At 37.5% G+C, this 7906-nt stretch overlaps 1 pseudogene; it reads right to left on the bottom strand.

Annotated features, from left to right (window-relative positions):
- Positions 1–3832: 3832 nt before the first annotated feature.
- On the bottom strand, positions 3833–4281 carry LOC101598889 (annotated as a pseudogene).
- Positions 4282–7906: the final 3625 nt, after the last annotated feature.

Below are 7906 nucleotides of genomic sequence, written 5' to 3'. Positions count from 1 at the left end.
GGAAGAGCTTGACCTGGACTGGGCTAGAGAGTTTGTGTGAGAGGCTTGTTGTTATGCCTGTGTCCTGAGAACTTGTGCAGGATTGCATTGTGTAGAAATTGACTGGTGTGAGCAGACATTTATGGCACAGAAAGAAATCTTTATGCAAAAATTGATACCTGTTCAGCTGCAATTGAGAGATTACAGTCATTAAGATTGGGCCAGCTGACCTTCACTGTGACAACAGAAAGAACAATCTTTTTAAGGGGACTTAGTGCTCAACAAATGTTTTGTTCTTCAAAGTCTGCTTTATTCTCCCCTGGATCAACAAATTGGCATCCTACCTGGTATATTGTGAAGTATAAGAAATGCAGGAAAGAGGGCTGGAGAGATGGCTTAGTGGTTAAGCACTTGCCTGTGAAGCCTAAGGACCCCAGTTTGGGGCTTCATTCCCCAGGACCCATGTTAGCCAGTTGCACAAGGGGGTGCATGCATCTGGAGTTCATTTGCAGTGGCTGGAAGTCCTGGTGGGCCCATTCTTTCTCTCTCTCCTCTCTCTCACTCTCACTCTCACTCTCTCTCTGCCTCTTTTGCTCTTGATCTCTCTCATATAAATAAATAAATAAATAAAAATTAAAAGAGAAAGAAATGCAGGAAAGAGAGGGTCATTGAGTTGCAACACAGTCTTGTGTTTTGGAAAGGGTCGTGGACCATGTGAAGCAGGTTTGATGGATGCATACATGGTAGCCCCGTGTAGCCATGAGGATGAACTGTGGATTGCAATGGAGACCTGGTGGAGATGCCAGGACCACAAGATGGCTGCTAAGGAAAGCTGCCAGTCCAGATGAAGTCCAGGACGGTGAGTACCTAGATGGAAGGACAGAATTGGAACTCCAGAGACTTTCAGGTTAGAATTATCAGACTTAGAGATTTGTCACTGATTAGCATTGTTGGACTTGGTTCTAGAATTTGATGTTTGCCCTATTTGAATCTTGTATTGGTTGAATATTTCTTTGCTGTTCCCAATACCATCTTTTTCAGTGTGAATGTCTGTTCTGTGCCATTATGTGTTTTTTTGGGGGGTGGGTGGGATTTTTTTGTATTATGGCTCAGTAAAAGACCTTGGATTATAGGGATGTTTGAGCAGCATTGGGACTGTTAAAAACTATGAAGACTTTTAAGGTTGGCTGAATGCATTGCATTTTATATTAGGTATGGTTATCAGTTCATGGAGACCATGGTTTGACTTGGTGGTTTCATTCAGGTGTTCATCATAAACTTAGGTGTTCTAAATGCTAGGTTCCCAGCTGATGGAGATTTGGAGATTAACACCTCCAGAAGGCACTGTATTGTTGGAGGCTGGTTTATGGATGGTATAGCCAGTTTCCCCATGCCAGTGTTTTTTGTACTCTCCTCTTGCTATGGTCTATGCTATGTTGGCCAGGAGGTGATTTCCACCTTCTGTTCATGCCATCATTTTCCCTGCCATCATGGAGTTTCCCTTTCAAGCCAGTAAGCCAAAATAATTTTCTTTTTTTCCCCTCAAGTTGCTCTTGGTCAAGTGTTTTCTGGAAGCAATACAAACCTGACTGCAACACTTCTTGTACCAACATTTATTATTGCAATATCACTCATTTTCCACCCTTTAATCCTGAGGAGGTGTCTTCCTTTGGTGGTCAGGTGGGTTTCTTGAAGATAGCAGACCAAGGGGTTTACTTTTCTGATCTACCCTGTTAACTATTTTCTTTTGATATTAACATTTATGGTAATAACTGTGAACATTAATTTAATCCCTGCCATATTGTGATGCTGTGTGTGGTTTGGTGTTTTCTTGGAGATTGTAGCTTTTTGAAACTTCTCTATGGTTGGTTATTGGGGCCTGCCTTGTGTAGGCTCTTCAGGTTGGTTGTTTGACTCTTCTGTGTGGAGAATTCCCTGATGTACTGTCTGTAGGTTTGGTTCTATTTTCACATAGTTGTAGAGCTGAGTTTTATGGTGGAAAGCTTTTCTTTCACCATATATTTATGCAAGATACTTTTGCTAGGTACATTACTTTGAGTTGAAAGCCATATATTCTTAGACTTTGCAGTGTTCCATTCCAGGCCCGCCTGGCTTTGTGGGTTTCCATTAAGAATTATGAGGTAATTTTTATGGGGTTACCTTTATATGTAATGTGTCATTTCTCTTGCTGCTTTTAGAACTCTTATCTTTTGTTTTCATTGCTTATAGTATTAATGACACTATGTTTTAGAGACTTTCTCCTTTTGTCCAGTCTGCTTGGAGTTCTGTTAGTTTCTGTATCTTGATGGGACTCTCTTTTGAGAGGGTAGGAAGATATTCTTCAATAATTTTGTTGAGTAAGTTTGTTGTGCCTTTGTTCTGAATTTCTTTCCCTTTTGGAGTACCCATGATCCAAATGTTTAAGAGTATCCTACCATCATTCCCTCATGTTCTGTTCACAAAACTTTTTGAAGTTTCTGGACTCACAAACTGTTTCATCTGTCTTGTCTTCCAGTTATGAAGTTCTGTCCTCCACATGACTGACTCAGTTTTTGAGGACTTCCAGTGAGATTTGGACTTGTTCAATTTGGATTGTATTTTCTGTTGCATTTTTTTCTATATAGTATACATGCCTTTATCAAATTCCCTTTTAAGGTCATTTTTTAATTTCTTAATGCATCTTTGAATTCATCCTTGCATTTATTTGTTTCCTTGAGCTTAGCCAGCTGATTACCAAGATCCTCTTTTTCTGGATCTCTTTCAGATTACTTATCTCTCTTTTGAAGTCTGTCTCTGTTTTGTTGTTGTTATTGTTGTTTGTTTTTCCTATTAGGTCCAACCTACCAAGCAAAGCATTCACACAATTGTTGTATTTTGTGGATTTTCTGCAAGTTATGCCAATTTCTTGGTCAGGGTCACCTTCCTTGTTTCTTCATTTTGTAGTTCTGATCCTCCTGTCATTTCTATGCTTTGATTAGAGACTTCCATTGTGGGACTAGAGAACTTTGTTGCAGTTACTTCCATTTGATGTTTTGTGTTGTTCCATTTGCACTGTGGTGTGTCCATCACAGTTTGAGAATCATATTCAATTCAGAAGGAAGCTGCAATTTACCTTAGGAGTGTCTTCAGCGATTGTTTCCTTTTATGCTTTAGTAGATGAGGCTTTTTTTATGGCAAGGGGGTCTATCTGTTCAGACAGGAGTTGGTGCTGGCTTGGTGGGGACCCAGGGACCTAATGGCTGGGTCCATTGGCAGGTTACAGGGCAGGGGGATGGGATTGTGTGGTCCACTGATGTAGCAGGGCTGGGTGATGGGATGGTGTAGTCCTGCAGCATATCAGGGGAGAGGCAAGGAAAGGCAAAGGCAGTGCAGTGGGGCAGGGGGCATGGGACTGCATGGTCCAGTGATTCAGTGGGGTGAGGTAATGGAGTGACATGACCCAGTGGTGTGGTGGGGAGATTGGCCTCTGCAGTCTGGCAGCACAATGGGGTGGGTTGATGAGATGGTGCAGTTTAACAGTACAGTGTGGTGGGGGCATGGGACTGAATGGTGTGGTGATGGAGAGGGGCAATGTGATAAGACTGTATGGTATGGTGGTGTGGTGGGGTAGGGGGGATGGGAATGCATGGTCCAGCAGCAAGGAGAGATAGGGTGGATGGAACAGCACCATCTGCTGGTGGGCGGGGCAGAGGGGATGGCCCAGTATTTGGGGTGGCAGAGAAAGGGAGGAAGACCTAATTACTATGCATGCATATTTTTGATAGTAGGGAACAACCTTTTACAGATAAGTTACAAATAATGAAAAGGAAAGTAATTTTATACAAGAAATTTAACATATTCTATACAATTATTTTCACTTTGCTGTCATCATTTGTACAAACTCTTCACAGTTTACGAGACTATCACCATCAACATCTGCTTCCCTGATCATTTTATCAACCTCTTCATCTGTTAACTTATCTCCAAGGTTTGTCATCACATGGCAAAGTTCTGCTGCACTAATATAGCCAGTGCCATCCTTATCAAACACACTGAATGCTTCTCTAATTTCTTCCTTGCTATTGGTGTCTTTCATTTTTCTTGCTATGATTGTCAGAAATTCAGATAAGTCAATTGTGCCACTTTCATGAACATCAACTTCATTAATCATGTCCTGTAGCTCTGCTTCTGTGGGCTTCTGCCCAAGAGACTTTGTTACATTTTCTAATTCCTTTGATGTTATAGTTCTATTTCCATCCTGTCAAATAATGAGAAGGCTTCTTTGGATTCTGCAGTTTGCTCTTCAGTTAGCTGGTCAGCCATGCTGCAAGGACTATTGCTTTTCCAAGCTGCTAATGCATGACCAATCATGTTGCCAGCTCCACTTAGATGACCAAAATAGTTATTAATATTATTAATTACTATTATTTTATGAGTGGTTTAACATTTACAGGATTTTAAAGCCACTTCTACTATACTATCCTTTCTTTACTGGGTTATGATGACCTTCTACATCTCTGATTCTTATATCACATGATTCTAGCCCCTCTTGTCTTTACACTGTCCTGTGCTACACATGCCCATATAATTTGTACTGAATAGACTATACACCACAAAATTTTCACTATGTCTTTCTGTAGTAATTATTTGATTAATTTTGATCCTTTGCATACTTTCATAGTTTGGAACCAGTTTATCACATGACCAGTCATCCTAAATGGTGTTCTATGTGTTATCATACATGGTAATATGGCGAAACAACTTCCTCCAGGTGCAGAGTCTTTCCATGAATCTGATAGGTTTTTCCATACTGCCAAGTATCCTTTGAGGCTTAAAAAAATTTCATGATGTCTCTGCCACTTAAAATATCTACTCTAACACTGTAATTAAGATGACAGTGTTTAAATGGAATTGAAATATTGACAATATGAGCTTAACTTGAACATTTTCACAATAAGTGTAACAACTAATTTTCAACATTTATTTATGAAGAGGAAATTTCCATTACTAATAAGATAAACTCCTGTTTCCTTCAATTGTTTAAGTTTTCTTTTTCTTTGTAAAATTTACTTCTGGCAGTATGATATTACTCAATAGAATCACAAGTATTGAAAAATTTATTTTCCTAGATAAAGGGAATATTTTCATTGTTTTAATTTTAGTGTTTAAATGATATTATCTGAAACATTTATAAGAAATTTTCATCTATTCTCTAATAAAGTTAAACATTTTGTACACACACACTTGTACTTTTTCAAGAAAGGTTTTCACTCTAGTCCAGGCTGACCTCTACCTCTCCTGGTAGCACCAGTAAGATCATCCAAGGAGAAAATCAACAAGGAAATAATAGAGACACATCAAGAACTCCACCAGCTCCTGGAGACTAACCAACACACTTTCAAACAATGAACATATTGTGGAAGAAATAAAAAAAGAAATAGTGAAATTCCTATAATTGAATGATAATAAAAACACAACTTACCAAAACTTCTGGGACACAATGAAGGCAATTATAAGGGGAAAATTCATACCCCTAAGTGTCTTTATTACAAAGACAGAGAGATCCCAAATTAATAACCTGAGTGTCTATTTCAAGGTACTAGATAAACAAGAAGAATCCAACTCAAAGAGTTCCAGATGGAAAGAAATAATCAAGTTTGGAGCAGAAATTAATGAATTGGAAACTAAGAAAATAATTTAAAAAACTGATGAAATGAATAACTGGTTCTTTGAAAAACTAAACAAGACTAAACAAGATTAGCAACCCCCTGGCCCAATTGATCAAGCAGAAAAAGGTAACTCTCAGATTAATAAGAGCAAAAATTAAAAAGGAGAGATCACAACACACATCAATGAAATTGGAAGAATCATCAGAAAATAATTCCACAACTTCTACTCCACAAAATTGAATAATATTTAAGAAACTGATGAATTCATACACACATACCAGCTACCAAAATTAAGCTTAGAACAAATTAATCTCCTAAAGAAACCTATCACATCCATTGAGATTGAAAAGGCAATCAAAAACTACCCCAAAATGAAAAGTCTAGGACCAGATGGCTTCTCAGCTGAATTCTATCAAATCTTCACTTAAGAACTAAAACCAATTTTTTCTCAAACTATCCTGCATAATCAGAGACCAGGAAATCCTCCCAGACTCATTTGATGAAGGTAGTGTCACCCCAGTGCCAAAATAAGAGAGATTCATTAAGGAAAGAACACTTTAGGTCTTTTCACTAATGAACTTAGATGCAAAGATCCTGAACAAAATCTTTGAAAACCAAACCCAGCAACACATCAAAATCATTATCTACGTTGATCAAGTAGGCCTCATCCCAGGGATTCAGGATTTAACATATGGAAGTTGGTCAACATAATACACCACATAAATAAACTGAAACATAAGAACAACATGATCATCTTAATTGATGAAGGCTTTTGACAAAATACAACACCACTTCATGATCAAACCACTGGAAAAATAGACATGGAGGGTTTATATATCAACACAACAAAGGCTATATATAAAGCTCCTAAAGCCAAAAAAATACTTAATGGGGAAAAACTCAGGGAGTTCTCACTGAGATCAAGAACAAGACAGGTATGCCCACTCTCAACACTGCTGTTCAATGTTCTACTAGAAGTACTAGCCCAAGCAATAAGACAAGAGAAATAAGTAAGAGGGTTTCAAATTTGAATGGAAGAAGTCAAGTTAGCCCTATTTGCAAAAGACATGATACTATATCTAAGTGACCCAAAAGTCCCCATCTCAAACTTCTAAAGGTGATAAATTTCTTCAGGAAAGTGGAAGGATGTGAAATCAATGCACAAAATAAATAGCTTTTCTATATGCAAAGGACAAATATGCAGAGAAAGAAATCAGTGAGGCTGTCTAATTTTCAATAGCAACAACAACAACAAAATTAAATACTATGGAATAACACTAACCAAGGATGTGAAAGACCTATATAAGGAAAGCGTAAAAATACTCAAGAAAGAAATAGAGTAGGGCTTAACAAGATTGAATGTTCTCCCATGATCCTAGCTAGATAGAATTAATATTGTGAAAATGGAAATTCTGCCAATAGCAATATACAAATTTAATGCAATACCCATAAAAATATCAGCATCATTCTTCACAGAGATTGAAAAAAATACTCTCAAAATAAAATTCATATGGAATGGTAGAAGGCCTCAGCTATTTAAATATAACCTCGGCAAGAACAAACAAACAAAAAATAAAACAAAAAAAAAACCCTATTGCAATATCACCATACCAATCTAAAGCTATATTACAAAGCCATGGTGACAACAAAACAGCATGGTACTGAAAACAGAAAATAGACCAATGGAACAGAATTGAAGACCTAAGGTCAAGTAAATACATCTGCTTGATCTTTGACAAAGATGCCAATAATGTAAACTGGAGAAAAGACATGATCTTCAACAAATGGTATTGAACAAAATGGATGATCATATGTAGAAAAATGAAATTAGACAAACACAATTCACCATACACAAAAAATCAAGTCCAAATGGATTAAAGACCTCAATATAAGACCCACAACTCTTCAACTACTGGAAGAAAAATGTAGAAGGCACTCTCCACAATATAACACTGGGAAAAGACTTCCTGAACAAAACTCCAGTAGCTCATGAAATTAAACAAGCACTCAACCCATGGACTCTCATGAAGCTAAAAAAAAAAAAAAAAAAACTTTTGCACAGAATAACATACCATAAGCAGAGCCAGTAGATTACCCACTGAATGGGAGAAAATCTTTCAGCTATACCACTGACAGAAACCTAATATCTAGAATCTATAAATAACTCAAAAAACTAAACAAGAAAAAATCAAACAACCCACTACAAAATTTGGGCAGAGAACTAAATAGAATGTGCTCAGAAGAAGAATTACAAATGCATAACACACACTTAAGAAAAT

The sequence above is a fragment of the Jaculus jaculus genome, chromosome 6 (assembly GCF_020740685.1).
Source record: "Jaculus jaculus isolate mJacJac1 chromosome 6, mJacJac1.mat.Y.cur, whole genome shotgun sequence".
NCBI classification, from domain to species: Eukaryota; Metazoa; Chordata; class Mammalia; order Rodentia; family Dipodidae; genus Jaculus; species Jaculus jaculus.
The sequence above is the reverse complement of the archived record's forward strand: the minus strand, read 5'-3'. Positions and strand labels throughout refer to the sequence as shown.